Source organism: Rhamphochromis longiceps, linkage group LG23 (genome assembly GCF_057381845.1).
Source record: "Rhamphochromis longiceps isolate RC_006_pf linkage group LG23, R_longiceps_female_GT1.1, whole genome shotgun sequence".
Classification (NCBI taxonomy): domain Eukaryota; kingdom Metazoa; phylum Chordata; class Actinopteri; order Cichliformes; family Cichlidae; genus Rhamphochromis; species Rhamphochromis longiceps.
In genome coordinates, this window is record NC_140578.1 from 45,061,719 (window position 1) to 45,089,541 (window position 27,823).

General features: G+C 35.3%; 1 protein-coding gene across 1 annotated transcript in view; it reads left to right on the top strand.

Moving 5' to 3' along the window:
- The window catches only part of LOC146642816 (ribonuclease inhibitor-like), a 191,849-nt gene that overhangs the window by 97,419 nt on the left and 66,607 nt on the right, over positions 1 to 27,823 (top strand). The window lies entirely within an intron of this gene.

Here is a 27,823-nt window from a genome sequence, read left to right on the forward strand (position 1 = left end):
TTTCCATGGAACAGCAGAAACTAGAAAAATTTGCATTTCCTGCGAAAATGCAGTGTGGATGCTTAAAGCTGAAGCTGTATGCAAAAAGTAGCTGAAAAAGCTGAAAAGTTGCAGAAATTGTAAAAACTTTGCAGAAGCAAAAGAAGTTTGCTAAAATGGAATAACTTAGCAGAACTGCAATATCTTAGAGGAAACATAATACTTGGCAGAAATACAATAGCATAGCAGAATTTAGCAGAAATATTGTAACTTACCAGAAACATGATAACTTCTCAAAAATACAAGAATTTAGGAGAAATAGTATAAGATAACAGAAAGAATATATTTAGCCAAAAATACTTAAACATTACAGAAACACTATGATTTAGAAAAATAGTACAACAGAGCAGAAATATTGTGATTTACCAGAGACACTGTGATGAAATATGAATATTGTAATTTTAAATTAAGACTATGTTTTAGCACAAATATTATAATTTGGCAGAAATACTATAATTTAGCACAAATACTATAAAAAGCAGAAATACTATAATTTAGCAGAAATACTATATTAAGCACAAACCCTATAAAAAGCAGAAATACTGTACTATGATTTGGTAGAAAAAACTATAATTAATCAGAAATACTATATTTGGCAGAAATACGGTATTTGGCACAAATCTTATAAAATAGCAGAAATAGTATGATTTAGCACAATAGTAATAACTTAAACAGAAAAATTGGAAAAGCAAAAATGGACAGCTGAAAAAATGATGAACATGCTGAAGGTCCCTCAACTATACTTGTTAAATGGAAAAAATCAGCAAAAAAATCTATAACAGCCACACAATCACAAATATGTACACATAAGAAAACACACATGCACAGAGAGACACACACACAAGATCCAATTCAGTCAACCAGTCTAAATATATTGAATTTGAATCTTAGAATGAGATCATCCCATTAAAAGCCTTTCTCTCTCTCTCTGTCACACACACACACACACACACACACACACACACACACACACACACACACACACACACACACACACACACACACAGGGAGAGAAAAGTGAGTTTCTAGGTCAGCCTGGGAGCTGCTGAATTTGAATCCACCAATCAGAGAGCCTGTGCACTCTTTCCCTCCAAAACAGGTGCATCTTTTTACACACGCAGCACAGAGAGACACAGGATTATTGCAGCCTATTTCTCATAGTGAGGACTCCCCTCAAACAAATGACCATAATTTCCTAACCGTAGGAGCTAGAACGGTCATTCTTACACCGTTTTGTTCAGAAGAGATGGGGGAATCTTCAAGTGTTGACAATTTATCATTAAAATATGAATTTTTAGAGATATATGACACGGATGACTTGTTGACTTAGAAGCCACGAATTCCCCAATATGCAAATTTGAATACCTGGAGCCCACATACATGATTGGCTGGCTGGGAAGCTGTGCAGGCCCTGATTTGTGGATTTGAATTCCTCAGCCCTCAGATATGATTGGCTGGCTTAGAAGCCATGAAGTCCCCAATATGCAAATTTGAATGCCTCAGGACACATATATGATTGGCTGGGAAACCGTGCAGGACCTGATTTGAAAATTTGAATGTCTAAGTCCTCACAGAGGATTGGCTGCCTGGGGACCAGGCAGAAATATATAGAAATACTATGATTAAGCATAAATACTACATTTAGTAGAAATACTATGTTTTAGCACAAATCCTATAAAAAGCAGAAATACTATAATTTAGCAGAAATACTATATTAAGCACAAATCCTATAAAAAGCAGAAATACTATATTAAGCACAAATTCTATAAAAAGCAGAAATACTATATTAAGCACAAATCCTATTAAAAGCAGAAATACTATATTAAGCACAAATCTTATAAAATAGCAGAAACAGTATGATTTAGCACAATAGTAATAAGTTAAACAGAAAAATTGGAAAAGCAAAATGGACAGCTGAAAAAATGCTGAACATGCTGAGGGTCCCTCAAATATACTTGTTAAATGAAAAAATCAGCATAAAAATGCACAGGGAGAGAGAAGTAAGTTTCTAGGTCAGCCTGGGAGCTGCTGAATTTGAATCCACCAATCAGAGAGCCTGTGTACTTTTTCCCGCCAAAACAGGTGCATCTTTTTACACACGCAGCAGAGAGAGGCACAGGATTATTGCAGCCTATTTCTCATAGTGAGGACTCCCCTCAAACAAATGACCATAATTTCCTAACCGTAGGGGCTAGAGCGGTCATTCTTACACCGTTTTGTTCAGAAGAGATGGGGGAATCTTCCAGTGTTAACAATTTATCATTAAAATGTGAATTTTTAGAGATATACGACATGGATGACTTGTTGACTTAGAAGCCACGAATTCCCCCAATATGCAAATTTGAATGCCTGAGGCCACATATATGATTGGCTGCCTGGGAAGCCGTGCAGGCCCTGATTTGTGGATTTGAATTCCTCAGCCCTCAGATATGATTGGCTGGCTTAGAAGCCATGAAGTCCCCAATATGCAAATTTGAATGCCTCAGGACACATATATGATTGGCTGGGAAACCGTGCAGGCCCTGATTTGAAAATTTGAATGTCTAAGTCCTCACAGAGGATTGGCTGCCTGGGGACCTGGCAGAAATATATAGAAATACTATGATTAAGCATAAATACTACATTTAGTAGAAATACTATGTTTTAGCACAAATACTATAAAAAGCAGAAATACTATAATTTAGCAGAAATACTATATTAAGCACAAATCCTATAAAAAGCAGAAATACTATATTAAGCACAAATTCTATAAAAAGCAGAAATACTATATTAAGCACAAATTCTATAAAAAGCAGAAATACTATATTAAGCACAAATCCTATTAAAAGCAGAAATACTATATTAAGCACAAATCTTATAAAATAGCAGAAACAGTATGATTTAGCACAATAGTAATAAGTTAAACAGAAAAATTGGAAAAGCAAAATGGACAGCTGAAAAAATGCTGAACATGCTGAGGGTCCCTCAAATATACTTGTTAAATGAAAAAATCAGCAAAAAAATGCACAGGGAGAGAGAAGTAAGTTTCTAGGTCAGCCTGGGAGCTGCTGAATTTGAATCCACCAATCAGAGAGCCTGTGTACTTTTTCCCGCCAAAACATGTGCCTCTTTTTACACACGCAGCACAGAGAGGCACAGGAATATTGCAGCCTATTTCTCATAGTGAGGACTCCCCTCAAACAAATGACCATAATTTCCAAACCGTAGGGGCTAGAGCGGTCATTCTTACACCGTTTTGTTCAGAAGAGATGGGGGAATCTTCCAGTGTTTACAATTTATCATTAAAATATGAATTATTAAAGATATTTGACTTCTAATGCACCATAACTGAGTAGAGCGAAGCAAAAACTGCCTTGACTTGCCCTCAAACAACGCTTTGTGACTTGAAATCTATTTGGAGTATCGATATCATTCTTTCACCGTAAGAGACAGCAGGCTTTGGTGAACAATCATGGAAATTTTCAGGTCTCTGTGGAAATCCAACAAAAAGTTATGACGAGAGAAAAAAGTGGTTCATTTCCACAGTTTGAAATCTGAAGAAATCTGAGCGAAGGACGAATTTCCTACCCTCAAACAAGTCCAACTCATTTCAGAACGGTAATAGGTGAGAAAGAAATTCTTGAATTGTGAGCGTCAGGGGTGTCTGAAGATATTCGGGGACAAGCCTCATGTCTTAACTTTGCTTCGTTAAGGAGATATGACGATTCGAATATGCCTCTCATTACAGAAATCCAGCAGTGATTTTGAACAAGCTCTCCATTCACTTCATATGGAGAGTTTTCTGACATTGTGTTGGTCTGAGGAGATTTGCGAAAATTCTATAAATCCCACAACAATGATAGTGACATTTCCTGAAAGCCAGCAAAAATACCTACGTTTTGATGTATAATTTGTGGAAGTTGAGTGAAAATTGAGCAAGTAGCAGGAAGTTGTTCGGACATGAAGTGAAAATTGCAAAACCTTCAGTGGCACACTGGAAGCCAAGAGCATAGCAACCATAACAACACATGTATTTTGTGAAAAATCACAATTTTGCAACTCAAAACTTTAAGAGGCATAAAAGTAAAACAGTAAAAGATTTGAAAAAGCTGAATCATACCTGAATAGCCCAATAATTTGTGAACATTTTAAAATTTAAATGGTTGTTCTAGGTGAAAGTATGAGGAAGTAGTTAAGTTTCAAAAACAAGCAAATTTTAGCAGAATTGCTGAAGTTTCCCATTCATTTCAATGGGACAAATTAAAGGAAAAAAGCTTAATATTTTAAAAAGTATAATAGCAAAAAATAGCAAAAGTCATAGCCGGAAAGAGCAAAAATAGCAGAATAGTTTAAAATTTGAACGGTGAAAATCGGCTGAAAATTGTGGAAGTAGTTCTACGGCGAAAAGTGTACGGAAGCAACTTGAAGAATAACTAGAAAAATTTGCATTTCCTGCGAAAATGCAGTGTGGATGCTTAAAGCTGAAGCTGTATGCAAAAAGTAGCTGAAAAAGCTGAAAAGTTGCAGAAATTGTAAAAACTTTGCAGAAGCAAAAGAAGTTTGCTAAAATGGAATAACTTAGCAGAACTGCAATATCTTAGAGGAAACATAATACTTGGCAGAAATACAATAGCATAGCAGAATTTAGCAGAAATATTGTAACTTACCAGAAACATGATAACTTCTCAAAACTACAAGAATTTAGGAGAAATAGTATAAGATAACAGAAAGAATATATTTAGCCAAAAATACTTAAACATTACAGAAACACTATGATTTAGAAAAATAGTACAACAGAGCAGAAATATTGTGATTTACCAGAGACACTGTGATGAACTATGAATATTGTAATTTTAAATTGAGACTATGTTTTAGCACAAATATTATAATTTGGCAGAAATACTATAATTTAGCAGAAATACTATATTAAGCACAAATCCTATAAAAAGCAGAAATGGTATGATTAAGCACAAATACTACATTTAGTAGAAATACTTTGTTTTAGCACAAATCCCATAAAAAGCAGAAATACTGTACTATGATTTAGTAGAAAAACTATAATTAATCAGAAATACTAAATTTAGCAGAAATACTATATTAAGCACAAATACTATGAAAAGCAGAAATAGTATGATTAAGCATAAATACTACATTTAGCAGAAATACTATATTAAGCACAAATCCTATAAAAGCAGAAATAGTATATTAAGCACAAATCTTATAAAATAGCAGAAATAGTATGATTTAGCACAATAGTAATAAGTTAAACAGAAAAATTGGAAAAGCAAAATGGACAGCTGAAAAAATGCTGAACATGCTGAGGGTCCCTCAAATATACTTGTTAAATGACAAAAATCTGCAAAAAAATTTATTACAGCCACACAATCACAAATATGTACACATGAGGAAACACACATGCACAGAGAGACCCACACACAAGATCCAATTCAGTCAACCAGTCTAAATATATTGAATTTAAATCTTAGAATGAGATCATCCCATTAAAAGCCTTTCTCTCTTTCTCTCTCTCTCTCTCTCTCTCTGTCACACACACACACACACACACACACACACACACACACACACACACACACACACACACACACACACACACACACAGGGAGAGAGAAGTAAGTTTCTAGGTCAGCCTGGGAGCTGGTGAATTTGAATCCACCAATCAGAGAGGCTGTGCACTTTTCCCCACCAAAACAGGTGCATCTGTTTACACACGCAGCAGCACAGAGAGACACAGGATTTTTGCAGTCTATTTCTCATAGTGACGACTCCCCTCAAACAAATGACCGTAATTTCCTAACCGTAGGGGCTAGAACGGTCATTCTTACACCGTTTTGTTCAGAAGAGATGGGGGAATCTTCCAGTGTTAACAATTTATCATTAAAATGTGAATTTTTAGAGATATACGACATGGATGACTTGTTGACTTAGAAGCCACGAATTCCCCAATATGCAAATTTGAATGCCTGAGGCCACATATGTGATTGGCTGGCTGGGAAGCTGTGCAGGCCCTGATTTGTGGATTTGAATTCCTCAGCCCTCAGATATGATTGGCTGGCTTAGAAGCCACGAAGGCCCCAATATGCAAATTTGAATGCCTCAGGACACTTATTTGATTGGCTGGGAAACTGTGCAGGCCCTGATTTGAAAATTTGAATGTCTCAGTCCTCACAGAGGATTGGCTGCCTGGGGACCTGGCAGAAATATATAGAAATACTATTATTAAGCATAAATACTACATTTAGTAGAAATACTATGTTTTAGCACAAATATTATAAAAAGAAGAAAAACTATAATTTAGCAGAAATACTATATTAAGCACAAATCCTATAAAAAGCAGAAATACTATAATTTAGAACAAATAGTATAAAAAGCAGAAATACTATAATTTAGCAGAAATACTATGTTAGGCACAAATCCTATAAAAAGCAGAAATACTATAATTTAGCAGAAATACTATGTTAGGCACAAATCCTATAAAAAGCAGAAATACTATAATTTAGCAGAAATACTATATTAGGCATAAATCCTATGAAAAGCAGAAATAGTATGATTTAGCAGAATAGTAATAACTTATTGAAACACAAATGCACAGAGGGACACACAAACACAGGCTCTAATCCAGTCAACCAGTCTAACTATGTTCAATTTAAATCCTACAATGACATGCTGTCAAATAAGGGCAGGGTCCTCTCTCTCCCACTAAACACACACACACACACACACACACACACACGGAGAGAGGACTAAGTTTCTAGGTCAGCCTGGGAGCTGCTGAATTTGAATCCACCAATCAGAGAGGCTGTTTACGTTTTCCCGCCAAAACAGGTGCATCTTTTTACACACGCAGCACAGAGACATAGACCTGCTTCTTTCAGTTTATTTCACATAGTGAGGATTCCCCTCAAACAAATGACCATAATTTCCTAACCATAGGGGCTAGAGCGGTCATTCTTACACCGTTTTGTTCAGAAGAGATGGGGGAATCTTCAAGTGTTGATAATTTATCATTAAAATATGAATTTTTAGAGATATATGACATGGATGACTTGTTGACTTAGAAGCCACGAATTCCCCAATATGCAAATTTGAATACCTGGAGCCCACATACATGATTGGCTGGCTGGGAAGCTGTGCAGTTCCTGATTTGTGGATTTGAATTCCTCAGCCCTCAGATATGATTGGCTGGCTTAGAAGCCATGAAGGCCCCAATATGCAAATTTGAATGCCTCAGGACACATATATGATTGGCTGGGAAGCCGTGCAGGCCCTGATTTGAAAATTTGAATTTCTCAGTCCTCACAGAGGATTGGCTGCCTGGGGACCTGGCAGAAATATATAGAAATACTATGATTAAGCATAAATACTACATTTAGTAGAAATACTATGTTTTAGCACAAATACTATAAAAAGCAGAAATACTATAATTTAGCAGAAATACTATATTAAGCACAAATCCTATAAAAAGCAGAAATAGGATGATTAAGCATAAACACTATATTTAGTAGAAATACTATGTTTGAGCAAAAATCCTATAAAAAGCAGAAATACTATATTAGGCACAAATCCCATAAAAAGCAGAAATAGTATGATTAAGCATAAATACTACATTTAGTAGAAATACTATGTTTTAGCACAAATAGTATAAAAAGCAGAAATATTGTAATTTAGCAGAAATACTATATTAGGCACAAATCTTATAAAATAGCAGAAATAGTATTATTTAGCACAATAGTAATAAGTTAAACAGAAAAATTGGAAAAGCAAAATGGACAGCTGAAAAAATGCTGAACATGCTGAGGGTCCCTCAAATATACTTGTTAAATGAAAAAATCAGCAAAAAAATGCACAGGGAGAGAGAAGTAAGTTTCTAGGTCAGCCTGGGAGCTGCTGAATTTGAATCCACCAATCAGAGAGCCTGTGTACTTTTTCCCGCCAAAACATGTGCCTCTTTTTACACACGCAGCACAGAGAGGCACAGGATTATTGCAGCCTATTTCTCATAGTGAGGACTCCCCTCAAACAAATGAAAATAATTTCCTAACCGTAGGGGCTAGAGCGGTCATTCTTACACCGTTTTGTTCAGAAGAGATGGGGGAATCTTCCAGTGTTTACAATTTATCATTAAAATATGAATTATTAAAGATATTTGACTTCTAATGCACCATAACTGAGTAGAGCGAAGCAAAAACTGCCTTGACTTGCCCTCAAACAACGCTTTCTAACTCTAAATCTATTTGGAGTATCGATATCATTCTTTCACCGTAAGAGACAGCAGGGTTTGGTGAACAATCATGGAAATTTTCAGGTCTCTGTGGAAATCCAACAAAAAGTTATGACGAGAGAAAAAAGTGGTTCATTTCCACAGTTTGAAATCTGAAGAAATCTGAGCGAAGGACAAATTTCCTACCCTCAAACAAGTCCAACTCATTTCAGAACGGTAATAGGTGAGAAAATAATTCTTGAATTGTGAGCGTCAGGGGTGTCTGAAGATATTCGGGGACAAGCCTCATGTCTTAACTTTGCTTCGTTAAGGAGATATGACGATTCGAATATGCCTCTCATTACAGAAATCCAGCGGTGATTTTGAACAAGCTCTCCATTCACTTTATATGGAGAGTTTTCTGACCTTGTGTTAGTCTGAGGAGATTTGCAAAAATTCTATAAATCCCACAACAATGATGGTGACATTTTCTGAAAGCCAGCAAAAATACCTACGTTTTGATGTATAATTTGTGGAAGTTGAGTGAAAATTGAGCAAGTAGCAGGAAGTTGTTCGGACATGAAGTGAAAATTGCAAAACCTTCAGTGGCACACTGGAAGCCAAGAGCATAGCAACCATAACAACACATGTATTTTGTGAAAAATCACAATTTTGCAACTCAAAACTTTAAGAGGCATAAAAGTAAAACAGTAAAAGATTTGAAAAAGCTGAATCATACCTGAATAGCCCAATAATTTGTGAACATTTTAAAGTTTGAATGGTTGTTCTAGGTGAAAATATGAGGAAGTAGTTAAGTTTCAAAAACAAGCAAATTTTAGCAGAATTGCTGAAGTTTCCCATTCATTTCAATGGGACAAATTAAAGGAAAAAAGTGGAATATTTTAAAAAGTATAATAGTTAAAAATACCAAAAGTCATAGCCGGCATTAGCAAAAATAGTTGAATAGTTTAAAATTTGAACGGTGAAAATCGGCTGAAAATTGTGGAAGTAGTTCTACGGCGAAAAGTGTACGGAAACACCCGGAATAATAACTAGAAAAATTTGCATTTCCTGCGAAAATGCAGTGTGGATGCTTAAAGCTGAAGCTGTATGCAAAAAGTAGCTGAAAAAGCTGAAAAGTTGCAGAAATTGTAAAAACTTTGCAGAAGCAAAAGAAGTTTGCTAAAATGGAATAACTTAGCAGAACTGCAATATCTTAGAGGAAACATAATACTTGGCAGAAATACAATAGCATAGCAGAATTTAGCAGAAATATTGTAACTTACCAGAAACATGATAACTTCTCAAAAATACAAGAATTTAGGAGAAATAGTATAAGATAACAGAAAGAATATATTTAGCCAAAAATACTTAAACATTACAGAAACACTATGATTTAGAAAAATAGTACAACAGAGCAGAAATATTGTGATTTACCAGAGACACTGTGATGAACTATGAATATTGTAATTTTAAATTAAGACTATGTTTTAGCACAAATATTATAATTTGGCAGAAATACTATAATTTAGCAGAAATACTATATTAAGCACAAATCCTATAAAAAGCAGACATGGTATGATTAAGCATAAATACTACATTTAGTAGAAATACTTTGTTTTAGCACAAATCCCATAAAAAGCAGAAATACTGTACTATGATTTAGTAGAAAAACTATAATTAATCAGAAATACTAAATTTAGCAGAAATACTATATTAAGCACAAATCCTATGAAAAGCAGAAATAGTATGATTAAGCATAAATACTACATTTAGCAGAAATACTATATTAAGCACAAATCTTATAAAAAGCAGAAATACTATATTAAGCACAAATCCTATAAAAAGCAGAAATACTATGATTAAGCATAAATACTACATTTAGTAGAAATACTATATTAAGCACAAATCTTATAAAAAGCAGAAATACTATATTAAGCACAAATCCTATAAAAGCAGAAATAGTATATTAAGCACAAATCTTATAAAATAGCAGAAATAGTATGATTTAGCACAATAGTAATAAGTTAAACAGAAAAATCGGAAAAGCAAAATGGACAGCTGAAAAAATGCTGAACATGCTGAGGTTCCCTCAAATATACTTGTTAAATGACAAAAATCTGCAAAAAAATTTATGACAGCCACACAATTATAAATATGTACACATGAGGAAACACACATGCACAGAGAGACACACACACAAGATCCAATTCAGTCAACCAGTCTAAATATATTGAATTTGAATCTTACAATGAGATCATCCCATTAAAAGGCTTTCTCTCTCTCTCTCTCTCTCTCTGTCACACACACACACACACACACACACACACACAAACACACACAAACACAAAGAGGGAGAGAGCTGCTGAATTTGAATCCACCAATCAGAGTGGCTGTGTACTTTTTCCCGCCAAAACAGGTGCTTCTGTTTACACACGCAGCACAGAGAGACACAGGATTATTGCAGTCTATTTCTCATAGTGACGACTCCCCTCAAACAAATGACCATAATTCCCTAACTGTAGGGGCTAGAGCGGTCATTCTTACACCGTTTTGTTCAGAAGTGATTGGGGAATCTTCAAGTGTTGACAATTTATCATTAAAATATGAATTTTTAGAGATATATGACATGGATGACTTATTGACTTAGAAGCCACGAATTCCCCAATATGCAAATTTGAATGGCTGAGGCCACATATATGATTGGCTGGCTGGGAAGCCGTGCAGGCCCTGATTTGTGGATTTGAATTCCTCAGCCCTGATATGATTGGCTGGCTTAGAAGCCATGAAGGCCCCAATATGCAAATTTGAATGCCTCAGGACACATATATGATTGGCTGGGAAGCCGTGCAGGCCCTGATTTGAAAATTTGAATGCCTCAGTCCTCACAGAGGATTGGCTGCCTGGGGACCTGGCAGAAATATATAGAAATACTATGATTAAGCATAAATACTACATTTAGTAGAAATACTATGTTTTAGCACAAATCCTATAAAAAGCAGAAATACTATAATTTAGCAGAAATACTATATTAAGCACAAATCCTATAAAAAGCAGAAATACTATATTAGGCACAAATCCTATAAAAAGCAGAAATCGTATGATTAAGCATAAGTACTACATTTAGTAGAAATACTATGTTTTAGCACAAATAGTATAAAAAGCAGAAATACTATAATTTAGCAGAAATACTATATTAAGCACAAATCCTATAAAAAGCAGAAATACTATATTAGGCACAAATCCTATAAAAAGCAGAAATAGTATGATTAAGCATAAATACTACATTTAGTAGAAATACTATGTTTTAGCACAAATAGTATAAAAAGCAGAAATACTATAATTTAGCAGAATAGTAATAACTTACAAAATGACAAATATGGAGGCATATTGAAACACAAATGCACAGAGGGACACACAAACACAGGCTCTAATCCAGTCAACCAGTCTAACTATATTCAATTTAAATCCTACAATGACATGCTGCCAAATAAGGGCAGGGTCCTCTCTCTCCCACTAAACACACACACACACACACACACACACACACACACACACACACACACACACACACACAGAGGGAGAGAGCTGCCGAATTTAAATCCACCAATCAGAGTGGCTGTTTACGTTTTCCCGCCAAAACAGGTGCATCTTTTTACACACGCAGCACAGAGAGGCACAGGATTATTGCAGCCTATTTCTCATAGTGAGGACTCCCCTCAAACAAATGACCATAATTTCCTAACCGTAGGGGCTAGAGCCGTCATTCTTACACCGTTTTGTTCAGAAGAGATGGGGGAATCTTCCAGTGTTAACAATTTATCATTAAAATATGAATTATTAAAGATATTTGACTTGTAATGCACCATAACTGAGTAGAGCGAAGCAAAAACTGCCTTGACTTGCCCTCAAACAACGCTTTGTGACTTGAAATCTATTTGGAGTATCGATATCATTCTTTCACCGTAAGAGACAGCAGGCTTTGGTGACCAATCATGGAAATTTTCAGGTCTCTGTGGAAATCCAACAAAAAGTTATGACGAGAGAAAAAAGTGGTTCATTTCCACAGTTTGAAATCTGAAGAAATCTGAGCGAAGGACGAATTTCCTACCCTCAAACAAGTCCAACTCATTTCAGAACGGTAATAGGTGAGAAAGAAATTCTTGAATTGTGAGCGTCAGGGGTGTCTGAAGATATTCGGGGACAAGCCTCATGTCTTAACTTTGCTTCGTTAAGGAGATATGACGATTCGAATATGCCTCTCATTACAGAAATGCAGCGGTGATTTTGAACAAACTCTCCATTGACTTTATATGGAGAGTTTTCTGACATTGTGTTGGTCTGAGGAGATTTGCGAAAGTTCTATGAATACCACAACAATGATAGTGACATTTTCTGAAAGCCAGCAAAAATACCTACGTTTTGATGTATAATGTGTGGAAGTTGAGTGAAAATTGAGCAAGTAGCAAACAGTTGTTCGGACATGAAGAGAAGACTGCAAAAGCTTCAGTGGCACACTGGAAGCCAAGAGCATAGCAACCATAACAACGCATGTATTTTGTGAAAAATCACAATTTTGCAACTCAAAACTTTAAGAGGCATAAAAGTAAAACAGTAAAAGATTTGAAAAAGCTGAATCATACCTGAATAGCCCAATAATTTGTGAACATTTTAAAGTTTGAATGGTTGTTCTAGGTGAAAATATGAGGAAGTAGTTAAGTTTCAAAAACAAGCAAATTTTAGCAGAATTGCAGAAGTTTCCCATTCATTTCAATGGGACAAATTAAAGGAAAAAAGTGGAATATTTTAAAAAGTATAATAGTTAAAAATAGCAAAAGTCATAGCCGGCATTAGCAAAAATAGCTGAATAGTTTAAAGTTTGAACGGTGAAAATAGCACAAAAATTGTGGAAGTAGTTCCACGGCGAAAAGTGTACGGAAGTCCTAAGAATAATAAAGAATAAAGAGAAACAGGAACTCAATAGTGTGGATGCTTAAGCATCCACACAATAATAAAGAATAAAGAGAAACAGGAACTCAATAGTGTGGATGCTTAAAGCATCCACACAACTAGAAAAATTTGCATTTCCTGCGAAAATGCAGTGTGGATGCTTAAAGCTGAAGCTGTATGCAAAAACTAGCTGAAAAAGCTGAAAAGTTGCAGAAATTGTAAAAACTTTGCAGAAGCAAAAGAAGTTTGCTAAAATGGAATAACTTAGCAGAACTGCAATATCTTAGAGGAAACATAATACTTGGCAGAAATACAATAGCATAGCAGAATTTAGCAGAAATATTGTAACTTACCAGAAACATGATAACTTCTCAAAAATACAAGAATTTAGGAGAAATAGTATAAGATAACAGAAAGAATATATTTAGCCAAAAATACTTAAACATTACAGAAACACTATGATTTAGAAAAATAGTACAACAGAGCAGAAATATTGTGATTTACCAGAGACACTGTGATGAACTATGAATATTGTAATTTTAAATTAAGACTATGTTTTAGCACAAATATTATAATTTGGCAGAAATACTATAATTAATCAGAAATACTACATTTAGCAGAAATACTATATTAAGCACAAATCCTATGAAAAGCAGAAATAGTATGATTAAGCATGAATACTACATTTAGCAGAAATACTATATTAAGCACAAATCTTATTAAAAGCAGAAATACTATATTAAACACAAATCTTATAAAATAGCAGAAATAGTATGATTTAGCACAATAGTAATAAGTTAAACAGAAAAATTGGAAAAGCAAAATGGACAGCTGAAAAAATGCTGAACATGCTGAGGGTCCCTCAAATATACTAGTTAAATGACAAAAATCTGCAAAAAAATTTATGACAGCCACACAATTACAAATATGCACACATGAGGAAACACACATGCACAGAGAGACACACACACAAGATCCAATTCAGTCAACCAGTCTAACTATATTCAATTTAAATCCTACAATGACATGCTGCCAAATAAGGGCAGGGTCCTCTCTCTCCCACTAAACACACACACACACACACACACACACACACACAGACAGACACAGAGGGAGAGAGCTGCCGAATTTAAATCCACCAATCAGAGTGGCTGTTTACGTTTTCCCGCCAAAACAGGTGCATCTTTTTACACACGCAGCACAGAGAGGCACAGGATTATTGCAGCCTATTTCTCATAGTGAGGACTCCCCACAAACAAATGACCATAATTTCCTAACCGTAGGGGCTAGAGCGGTCATTCTTACACTGTTTTGTTCAGAAGAGATGGGGGAATCTTCCAGTGTTAACAATTTATCATTAAAATGTGAATTTTTAGAGATATACGACATGGATGACTTGTTGACTTAGAAGCCACGAATTCCCCAATATGCAAATTTGAATGCCTGAGGCCACATATATGATTGGCTGCCTGGGAAGCCGTGCAGGCCCTGATTTGTGGATTTGAATTCCTCAGCCCTCAGATATGATTGGCTGGCTTAGAAGCCTTGAAGGCCCCAATATGCAAATTTGAATGCCTCAGGACACATATATGATTGGCTGGAAAACCGTGCAGGCCCTGATTTGAAAATTTGAATGTCTAAGTCCTCACAGAGGATTGGCTGCCTGGGCACCTGGCAGAAATATATAGAAATACTATGATTAAGCATAAATACTACATTTAGTAGAAATACTATGTTTTAGCACAAGTACTATAAAAAGCAGAAATACTATAATTTAGCAGAAATACTATATTAAGCACAAATCCTATAAAAAGCAGAAATAGGATGATTAAGCATAAACACTACATTTAGTAGAAATATTATGTTTGAGCAAAAATCCTATAAAAAGCAGAAATACTATATTAGGCACAAATCCCATAAAAAGCAGAAATAGTATGATTAAGCATAAATACTACATTTAGTAGAAATACTATGTTTTAGCACAAATAGTATAAAAAGCAGAAATACTGTAATTTAGCAGAAATACTATATTAGGCACAAATCTTATAAAATAGCAGAAATAGTATGATTTAGCACAATAGTAATCAGTTAAACAGAAAAATTGGAAAAGCAAAATGGACAGCTGAAAAAATGCTGAACATGCTGAGGGTCCCTCAAATATACTTGTTAAATGAAAAAATCAGCAAAAAAATGCACAGGGAGAGAGAAGTAAGTTTCTAGGTCAGCCTGGGAGCTGCTGAATTTGAATCCACCAATCAGAGAGCCTGTGTACTTTTTCCCGCCAAAACATGTGCCTCTTTTTACACACGCAGCACAGAGAGGCACAGGATTATTGCAGCCTATTTCTCATAGTGAGGACTCCCCTCAAACAAATGACCATAATTTCCAAACCGTAGGGGCTAGAGCGGTCATTCTTACACCGTTTTGTTCAGAAGAGATGGGGGAATCTTCCAGTGTTTACAATTTATCATTAAAATATGAATTATTAAAGATATTTGACTTCTAATGCACCATAACTGAGTAGAGCGAAGCAAAAACTGCCTTGACTTGCCCTCAAACAACGCTTTGTAACTCGAAATCTATTTGGAGTATTGATATCATTCTTTCACCGTAAGAGACAGCAGGCTTTGGTGAACAGTCATGGAAATTTTCAGGTCTCTGTGGAAATCCAAAAAAAAGTTATGACGAGAGAAAAAAGTGGTTCATTTCCAGAGTTTTAAATCTGAAGAAATCTGAGCGAAGGACGAATTTCCTACCCTCAAACAAGTCCAACTCATTTCAGAACGGTAATAGGTGAGAAAGAAATTCTTGAATTGTGAGCGTCAGGGGTGTCTGAAGATATTCGGGGACAAGCCTCATGTATTAAAGTCGCTTCGTTAAGGAGATATGACGATTCGAATATGCCTCTCATTACAGAAATCCAGCGATGATTTTGAACAAGCTCTCCATTGACTTTATATGGAGAGTTTTGAGACCTTGTGTTGGTCTGAGGAGATTTGCAAAAATTCTATAAATCCCACAACAATGATAGTGACATTTTCTGAAAGCCAGCAAAAATACCTACGTTTTGATGTATAATTTGTGGAAGTTGAGTGAAAATTGAGCAAGTAGCAAGAAGTTGTTCGGACATGAAGTGAAAATTGCAAAACCTTCAGTGACACACTGGAAGCCAAGAGCATAGCAACCATAACAACGCATGTATTTTGTGAAAAATCACAATTTTGCAACTCAAAACTTTAAGAGGCATAAAAGTAAAACAGTAAAAGATTTCAAAAAGCTGAATCATACCTGAATAGCCCAATAATTTATGAACATTTTAAAGTTTGAATGGTTGTTCTAGGTGAAAATATGAGGAAGTAGTTAAGTTTCAAAAACAAGCAAATTTTAGCAGAATTGCAGAAGTTTCCCATTCATTTCAATGGGACAAATTAAAGGAAAAAAGTGGAATATTTTAAAAAGTATAATAGTTAAAAATAGCAAAAGTCATAGCCGGCATTATCAAAAATAGCTAAATAGTTTAAAGTTTGAACGGTGAAAATAGCACAAAAATTGTGGAAGTAGTTCCACGGCGAAAAGTGTACGGAAGTCCTAAGAATAATAAAGAATAAAGAGAAACAGGAACTCAATAGTGTGGATGCTTAAAGCATCCACACAACTAGAAAAATTTGCATTTCCTGCGAAAATGCAGTGTGGATGCTTAAAGCTGAAGCTGTATGCAAAAAGTAGCTGAAAAAGCTGAAAAGTTGCAGAAATTGTAAAAACTTTGCAGAAGCAAAAGAAGTTTGCTAAAATGGAATAACTTAGCAGAACTGCAATATCTTAGAGGAAACATAATACTTGGCAGAGATACAATAGCATAGCAGAATTTAGCAGAAATATTGTAACTTACCAGAAACATGATAACTTCTCAAAAATACAAGAATTTAGGAGAAATAGTATAAGATAACAGAAAGAATATATTTAGCCAAAAATACTTAAACATTGCAGAAACACTATGATTTAGAAAAATAGTACAACAGAGCAGAAATATTGTGATTTACCAGAGACACTGTGATGAACTATGAATATTGTAATTTTAAATTAAGACTATGTTTTAGCACAAATATTATAATTTGGCAGACATACTAAATTTAGCAGAAATACTATATTAAGCACAAATCCTATGAAAAGCAGAAATAATATGATTAAGCATAAATACTACATTTAGCAGAAATACTATATTAAGCACAAATCTTATAAAATAGCAGAAATAGTATGATTTAGCACAATAGTAATAAGTTAAACAGAAAAATTGGAAAAGCAAAATGGACAGCTGAAAAAATGCTGAACATGCTGAGGGTCCCTCAAATATACTTGTTAAATGACAAAAATCTGAAAAAAAATTTATGACAGCCACACAATTACAAATATGTACACATGAGGAAACACACATGCACAGAGAGACACACACACAAGATCCAATTCAGTCAACCAGTCTAACTATATTCAATTTAAATCCTACAATGACATGCTGCCAAATAAGGGCAGGGTCCTCTCTCTCTCCCACTAAACACACACACACACACACACACACACACACACACACACACACACACACAGAGGGAGAGAGCTGCCGAATTTAAATCCACCAATCAGAGTGGCTGTTTACGTTTTCCCGCCAAAACATGTGCATCTTTTTACACACGCAGCACAGAGAGGCACAGGATTATTGCAGCCTATTTCTCATAGTGAGGACTCCCCACAAACAAATGACCATAATTTCCTAACCGTAGGGGCTAGAGCGGTCATTCTTACACCGTTTTGTTCAGAAGAGATGGGGGAATCTTCCAGTGTTAACAATTTATCATTAAAATGTGAATTTTTAGAGATATACGACATGGATGACTTGTTGACTTAGAAGCCACGAATTCCCCAATATGCAAATTTGAATGCCTGAGGCCACATATATGATTGGCTGCCTGGGAAGCCGTGCAGGCCCTGATTTGTGGATTTGAATTCCTCAGCCCTCAGATATGATTGGCTGGCTTAGAAGCCATGAAGGCCCCAATATGCAAATTTGAATGCCTCAGGACACATATATGATTGGCTGGGAAACCGTGCAGGCCCTGATTTGAAAATTTGAATGTCTAAGTCCTCACAGAGGATTGGCTGCCTGGGGACCTGGCAGAAATATATAGAAATACTATGATTAAGCATAAATACTACATTTAGTAGAAATACTATGTTTTAGCACAAATAGTATAAAAAGCAGAAATACTGTAATTTAGCAGAAATACTATATTAGGCACAAATCTTATAAAATAGCAGAAATAGTATGATTTAGCACAATAGTAATCAGTTAAACAGAAAAATTGGAAAAGCAAAATGGACAGCTGAAAAAATGCTGAACATGCTGAGGGTCCCTCAAATATACTTGTTAAATGAAAAAATCAGCAAAAAAATGCACAGGGAGAGAGAAGTAAGTTTCTAGGTCAGCCTGGGAGCTGCTGAATTTGAATCCACCAATCAGAGAGCCTGTGTACTTTTTCCCGCCAAAACATGTGCCTCTTTTTACACACGCAGCACAGAGAGGCACAGGATTATTGCAGCCTATTTCTCATAGTGAGGACTCCCCTCAAACAAATGACCATAATTTCCTAACCGTAGGGGCTAGAGCCGTCATTCTTACACCGTTTTGTTCAGAAGAGATGGGGGAATCTTCCAGTGTTTACAATTTATCATTAAAATATGAATTATTAAAGATATTTGACTTGTAATGCACCATAACTGAGTAGAGCGAAGCAAAAACTGCCTTGACTTGCCCTCAAACAACGCTTTGTAACTCTAAATCTATTTGGAGTATCGATATCATTCTTTCACCGTAAGAGACAGCAGGCTTTGGTGAACAATCATGGAAATTTTCAGGTCTCTGTGGAAATCCAACAAAAAGTTATGACGAGAGAAAAAAGTGGTTCATTTCCACAGTTTGAAATCTGAAGAAATCTGAGCGAAGGACGAATTTCCTACCCTCAAACAAGTCCAACTCATTTCAGAACGGTAATAGGTGAGAAAGAAATTCTTGAATTGTGAGTGTCAGGAGTGTCTGAAGATATACCGGGACAAGCCTCATGTCTTAACTTTGCTTTGTTAAGGAGATATGACGATTCGAATATGCCTCTCATTACAGAAATCCAGCGATGATTTTGAACAAGCTCTCCATTGACTTTCTATGCAGAGTTTTGAGACCTTGTGTTGGTCTGAGGAGATTTGCCAAAATTCTATAAATCCCACAACAATGATAGTGACATTTTCTGAAAGCCAGCAAAAATACCTACGTTTTGATGTATAATTTGTGGAAGTTGAGTGAAAATTGAGGAAGTAGCAAACAGTTGTTCGGACATGAAGAGAAGGCTGCAAAAGCTTCAGTGTCACACTGGAAGCCAAGAGCATAGCAACCATAACAACGCATGTATTTTGTGAAAAATCACAATTTTGCAACTCAAAACTTTAAGAGGCATAAAAGTAAAACGGTAAAATATTTGAAAAAGCTGAAACATACATGAATAGCCCAATAATTTGTGAACATTTTAAAGTTTGAATGGTTGTTCTAGGTGAAAATTTGAGGAAGTAGTTAAGTTTCAAAAACAAGCAAAATTTAGCAGAATTGCTGAAGTTTCCCATTAATTTCAATGGGACAAATTAAAGGAAAAAAGTGGAATATTTTAAAAAGTATAATAGTTAAAAATACCAAAAGATATAGCCGGAAAGAGCAAAAATAGCAGAATAGTTTAAAATTTGAATGGTGAAAATCGGCTGAAAATTGTGGAAGTAGTTCTACGGCGAAAAGTGTACGGAAACACCCGGAATAATAATAATAACTAGAAAAATTTGCATTTCCTGCGAAAATGCAGTGTGGATGCTTAAAGCTGAAGCTGTATGCAAAAAGTAGCTGAAAAAGCTGAAAAGTTGCAGAAATTGTAAAAACTTTGCAGAAGCAAAAGAAGTTTGCTAAAATGGAATAACTTAGCAGAACTGCAATATCTTAGAGGAAACATAATACTTGGCAGAAATACAATAGCATAGCAGAATTTAGCAGAAATATTGTAACTTACCAGAAACATGATAACTTCTCAAAACTACAAGAATTTAGGAGAAATAGTATAAGATAACAGAAAGAATATATTTAGCCAAAAATACTTAAACATTACAGAAACACTATGATTTAGAAAAATAGTACAACAGAGCAGAAATATTGTGATTTACCAGAGACACTGTGATGAACTATGAATATTGTAATTTTAAATTGAGACTATGTTTTAGCACAAATATTATAATTTGGCAGAAATACTATAATTTAGCAGAAATACTATATTAAGCACAAATCCTATAAAAAGCAGAAATGGTATGATTAAGCACAAATACTACATTTAGTAGAAATACTTTGTTTTAGCACAAATCCCATAAAAAGCAGAAATACTGTACTATGATTTAGTAGAAAAACTATAATTAATCAGAAATACTAAATTTAGCAGAAATACTATATTAAGCACAAATACTATGAAAAGCAGAAATAGTATGATTAAGCATAAATACTACATTTAGCAGAAATACTATATTAAGCACAAATCCTATAAAAGCAGAAATAGTATATTAAGCACAAATCTTATAAAATAGCAGAAATAGTATGATTTAGCACAATAGTAATAAGTTAAACAGAAAAATTGGAAAAGCAAAATGGACAGCTGAAAAAATGCTGAACATGCTGAGGGTCCCTCAAATATACTTGTTAAATGACAAAAATCTGCAAAAAAATTTATTACAGCCACACAATCACAAATATGTACACATGAGGAAACACACATGCACAGAGAGACCCACACACAAGATCCAATTCAGTCAACCAGTCTAAATATATTGAATTTAAATCTTAGAATGAGATCATCCCATTAAAAGCCTTTCTCTCTCTCTCTCTCTCTCTCTCTCTCTCTGTCACACACACACACACACACACACACACACACACACACACACACACACACACACACACACAGGGAGAGAGAAGTAAGTTTCTAGGTCAGCCTGGGAGCTGGTGAATTTGAATCCACCAATCAGAGAGGCTGTGCACTTTTCCCCACCAAAACAGGTGCATCTGTTTACACACGCAGCAGCACAGAGAGACACAGGATTTTTGCAGTCTATTTCTCATAGTGACGACTCCCCTCAAACAAATGACCGTAATTTCCTAACCGTAGGGGCTAGAACGGTCATTCTTACACCGTTTTGTTCAGAAGAGATGGGGGAATCTTCCAGTGTTAACAATTTATCATTAAAATGTGAATTTTTAGAGATATACGACATGGATGACTTGTTGACTTAGAAGCCACGAATTCCCCAATATGCAAATTTGAATGCCTGAGGCCACATATGTGATTGGCTGGCTGGGAAGCTGTGCAGGCCCTGATTTGTGGATTTGAATTCCTCAGCCCTCAGATATGATTGGCTGGCTTAGAAGCCACGAAGGCCCCAATATGCAAATTTGAATGCCTCAGGACACTTATTTGATTGGCTGGGAAACTGTGCAGGCCCTGATTTGAAAATTTGAATGTCTCAGTCCTCACAGAGGATTGGCTGCCTGGGGACCTGGCAGAAATATATAGAAATACTATTATTAAGCATAAATACTACATTTAGTAGAAATACTATGTTTTAGCACAAATATTATAAAAAGAAGAAAAACTATAATTTAGCAGAAATACTATATTAAGCACAAATCCTATAAAAAGCAGAAATACTATAATTTAGAACAAATAGTATAAAAAGCAGAAATACTATAATTTAGCAGAAATACTATGTTAGGCACAAATCCTATAAAAAGCAGAAATACTATAATTTAGCAGAAATACTATGTTAGGCACAAATCCTATAAAAAGCAGAAATACTATAATTTAGCAGAAATACTATATTAGGCATAAATCCTATGAAAAGCAGAAATAGTATGATTTAGCAGAATAGTAATAACTTATTGAAACACAAATGCACAGAGGGACACACAAACACAGGCTCTAATCCAGTCAACCAGTCTAACTATGTTCAATTTAAATCCTACAATGACATGCTGTCAAATAAGGGCAGGGTCCTCTCTCTCCCACTAAACACACACACACACACACACACACACACACGGAGAGAGGACTAAGTTTCTAGGTCAGCCTGGGAGCTGCTGAATTTGAATCCACCAATCAGAGAGGCTGTTTACGTTTTCCCGCCAAAACAGGTGCATCTTTTTACACACGCAGCACAGAGACATAGACCTGCTTCTTTCAGTTTATTTCACATAGTGAGGATTCCCCTCAAACAAATGACCATAATTTCCTAACCATAGGGGCTAGAGCGGTCATTCTTACACCGTTTTGTTCAGAAGAGATGGGGGAATCTTCAAGTGTTGATAATTTATCATTAAAATATGAATTTTTAGAGATATATGACATGGATGACTTGTTGACTTAGAAGCCACGAATTCCCCAATATGCAAATTTGAATACCTGGAGCCCACATACATGATTGGCTGGCTGGGAAGCTGTGCAGTTCCTGATTTGTGGATTTGAATTCCTCAGCCCTCAGATATGATTGGCTGGCTTAGAAGCCATGAAGGCCCCAATATGCAAATTTGAATGCCTCAGGACACATATATGATTGGCTGGGAAGCCGTGCAGGCCCTGATTTGAAAATTTGAATTTCTCAGTCCTCACAGAGGATTGGCTGCCTGGGGACCTGGCAGAAATATATAGAAATACTATGATTAAGCATAAATACTACATTTAGTAGAAATACTATGTTTTAGCACAAATACTATAAAAAGCAGAAATACTATAATTTAGCAGAAATACTATATTAAGCACAAATCCTATAAAAAGCAGAAATAGGATGATTAAGCATAAACACTATATTTAGTAGAAATACTATGTTTGAGCAAAAATCCTATAAAAAGCAGAAATACTATATTAGGCACAAATCCCATAAAAAGCAGAAATAGTATGATTAAGCATAAATACTACATTTAGTAGAAATACTATGTTTTAGCACAAATAGTATAAAAAGCAGAAATATTGTAATTTAGCAGAAATACTATATTAGGCACAAATCTTATAAAATAGCAGAAATAGTATTATTTAGCACAATAGTAATAAGTTAAACAGAAAAATTGGAAAAGCAAAATGGACAGCTGAAAAAATGCTGAACATGCTGAGGGTCCCTCAAATATACTTGTTAAATGAAAAAATCAGCAAAAAAATGCACAGGGAGAGAGAAGTAAGTTTCTAGGTCAGCCTGGGAGCTGCTGAATTTGAATCCACCAATCAGAGAGCCTGTGTACTTTTTCCCGCCAAAACATGTGCCTCTTTTTACACACGCAGCACAGAGAGGCACAGGATTATTGCAGCCTATTTCTCATAGTGAGGACTCCCCTCAAACAAATGAAAATAATTTCCTAACCGTAGGGGCTAGAGCGGTCATTCTTACACCGTTTTGTTCAGAAGAGATGGGGGAATCTTCCAGTGTTTACAATTTATCATTAAAATATGAATTATTAAAGATATTTGACTTCTAATGCACCATAACTGAGTAGAGCGAAGCAAAAACTGCCTTGACTTGCCCTCAAACAACGCTTTCTAACTCTAAATCTATTTGGAGTATCGATATCATTCTTTCACCGTAAGAGACAGCAGGGTTTGGTGAACAATCATGGAAATTTTCAGGTCTCTGTGGAAATCCAACAAAAAGTTATGACGAGAGAAAAAAGTGGTTCATTTCCACAGTTTGAAATCTGAAGAAATCTGAGCGAAGGACAAATTTCCTACCCTCAAACAAGTCCAACTCATTTCAGAACGGTAATAGGTGAGAAAATAATTCTTGAATTGTGAGCGTCAGGGGTGTCTGAAGATATTCGGGGACAAGCCTCATGTCTTAACTTTGCTTCGTTAAGGAGATATGACGATTCGAATATGCCTCTCATTACAGAAATCCAGCGGTGATTTTGAACAAGCTCTCCATTCACTTTATATGGAGAGTTTTCTGACCTTGTGTTAGTCTGAGGAGATTTGCAAAAATTCTATAAATCCCACAACAATGATGGTGACATTTTCTGAAAGCCAGCAAAAATACCTACGTTTTGATGTATAATTTGTGGAAGTTGAGTGAAAATTGAGCAAGTAGCAGGAAGTTGTTCGGACATGAAGTGAAAATTGCAAAACCTTCAGTGGCACACTGGAAGCCAAGAGCATAGCAACCATAACAACACATGTATTTTGTGAAAAATCACAATTTTGCAACTCAAAACTTTAAGAGGCATAAAAGTAAAACAGTAAAAGATTTGAAAAAGCTGAATCATACCTGAATAGCCCAATAATTTGTGAACATTTTAAAGTTTGAATGGTTGTTCTAGGTGAAAATATGAGGAAGTAGTTAAGTTTCAAAAACAAGCAAATTTTAGCAGAATTGCTGAAGTTTCCCATTCATTTCAATGGGACAAATTAAAGGAAAAAAGTGGAATATTTTAAAAAGTATAATAGTTAAAAATACCAAAAGTCATAGCCGGCATTAGCAAAAATAGTTGAATAGTTTAAAATTTGAACGGTGAAAATCGGCTGAAAATTGTGGAAGTAGTTCTACGGCGAAAAGTGTACGGAAACACCCGGAATAATAATAATAAAGAATAAAGAGAAACAGGAACTCAATAGTGTGGATGCTTAAAGCATCCACACAACTAGAAAAATTTGCATTTCCTGCGAAAATGCAGTGTGGATGCTTAAAGCTGAAGCTGTATGCAAAAAGTAGCTGAAAAAGCTGAAAAGTTGCAGAAATTGTAAAAACTTTGCAGAAGCAAAAGAAGTTTGCTAAAATGGAATAACTTAGCAGAACTGCAATATCTTAGAGGAAACATAATACTTGGCAGAAATACAATAGCATAGCAGAATTTAGCAGAAATATTGTAACTTACCAGAAACATGATAACTTCTCAAAAATACAAGAATTTAGGAGAAATAGTATAAGATAACAGAAAGAATATATTTAGCCAAAAATACTTAAACATTACAGAAACACTATGATTTAGAAAAATAGTACAACAGAGCAGAAATATTGTGATTTACCAGAGACACTGTGATGAACTATGAATATTGTAATTTTAAATTAAGACTATGTTTTAGCACAAATATTATAATTTGGCAGAAATACTATAATTTAGCAGAAATACTATATTAAGCACAAATCCTATAAAAAGCAGAAATGGTATGATTAAGCATAAATACTACATTTAGTAGAAATACTTTGTTTTAGCACAAATCCCATAAAAAGCAGAAATACTGTACTATGATTTAGTAGAAAAACTACAATTAATCAGAAATACTAAATTTAGCAGAAATACTATATTAAGCACAAATCCTATGAAAAACAGAAATAATATGATTAAGCATAAATACTACATTTAGCAGAAATACTATATTAAGCACAAATCTTATAAAAAGCAGAAATACTATATTAAGCACAAATCCTATAAAAGCAGAAATAGTTTATTTAGCACAAATCTTATAAAATAGCAGAAATAGTATGATTTAGCACAATAGTAATAAGTTAAACAGAAAAATTGGAAAAGCAAAATGGACAGCTGAAAAAATGCTGAACATGCTGAGGGTCCCTCAAATATACTTGTTAAATAACAAAAATCTGAAAAAAAATTTATGACAGCCACACAATTACAAATATGTACACATGAGGAAACACACATGCACAGAGAGACACACACACAAGATCCAATTCAGTCAACCAGTCTAACTATATTCAATTTAAATCCTACAATGACATGCTGCCAAATAAGGGCAGGGTCCTCTCTCTCCCACTAAACACACACACACACACACACACACACACACACAGACACAGAGGGAGAGAGCTGCCGAATTTAAATCCACCAATCAGAGTGGCTGTTTACGTTTTCCCGCCAAAACAGGTGCATCTTTTTACACACGCAGCACAGAGAGGCACAGGATTATTGCAGTCTATTTCTCATAGTGAGGACTCCCCTCAAACAAATGACCATAATTTCCTAACTGTAGGGGCTAGAGCGGTCATTCTTACACCGTTTTGTTCAGAAGTGATTGGGGAATCTTCAAGTGTTGACAATTTATCATTCAAATATGAATTTTTAGAGATATATGACATGGATGACTTATTGACTTAGAAGCCACGAATTCCCCAATATGCAAATTTGAATGGCTCAGGCCACATATATGATTGGCTGGCTGGGAAGCCATGCAGGCCCTGATTTGTGGATTTGAATTCCTCAGCCCTGATATGATTGGCTGGCTTAGAAGCCATGAAGGCCCCAATATGCAAATTTGAATGCCTCAGGACACATATATGATTGGCTGGGAAGCCGTGCAGGCCCTGATTTGAAAATTTGAATGTCTCAGTCCTCAGAGAGGATTGGCTGCCTGGGGACCTGGCAGATATATATATAGAAATACTATGATTAAGCATAAATACTACATTTAGTAGAAATACTATGTTTTCGCACAAATACTATAAAAAGCAGAAATACTATAATTTAGCAGAAATACTATATTAGGCACAAATAGTATAAAAAGCAGAAATACTATATTAGGTACAAATCCTATAAAAAGCAGAAATACTATATTAGGCACAAATCCTATAAAAAGCAGAAATACTATATTAGGCACAAATAGTATAAAAAGCAGAAATACTATAATTTAGCAGAAATACTATGTTAGGCACAAATCTTATAAAAAGAATAAATACTATAATTTAGCAGAAATACTATATTATGCACAAATCTTATGAAAAGCAGAAATAGTATGATTTAGCAGAAATACTGTATTTAGCACAAGTACCGAAAAGTACCAGAAATACTATGATTTAGCAGAATAGTAATAACTTACAAAATTACAAATATGGAGGCATATTGAAACACAAATGCACAGAGGGACACACAAACACAGGCTCTAATCCAGTCAACCAGTCTAACTATATTCAATTTAAATCCTACAATGACATGCTGCCAAATAAGGGCAGGGTCCTCTCTCTCCCACTAAACACACACACACACACACACACACACACACACACACACAGACAGACAGACACAGAGGGAGAGAGCTGCCGAATTTAAATCCACCAATCAGAGTGGCTGTTTACGTTTTCCCGCCAAAACAGGTGCATCTTTTTACACACGCAGCACAGAGAGGCACAGGATTATTGCAGCCTATTTCTCATAGTGAGGACTCCCCACAAACAAATGACCATAATTTCCTAACCGTAGGGGCTAGAAGGGTCATTCTTAAACCGTTTTGTTCAGAAGAGATGGGGGAATCTTCCAGTGTTAACAATTTATCATTAAAATGTGAATTTTTAGAGATATACGACATGGATGACTTGTTGACTTAGAAGCCACGAATTCCCCAATATGCAAATTTGAATGCCTGAGGCCACATATATGATTGGCTGCCTGGGAAGCCGTGCAGGCCCTGATTTGTGGATTTGAATTCCTCAGCCCTCAGATATGATTGGCTGGCTTAGAAGCCATGAAGGCCCCAATATGCAAATTTGAATGCCTCAGGACACATATATGATTGGCTGGGAAACCGT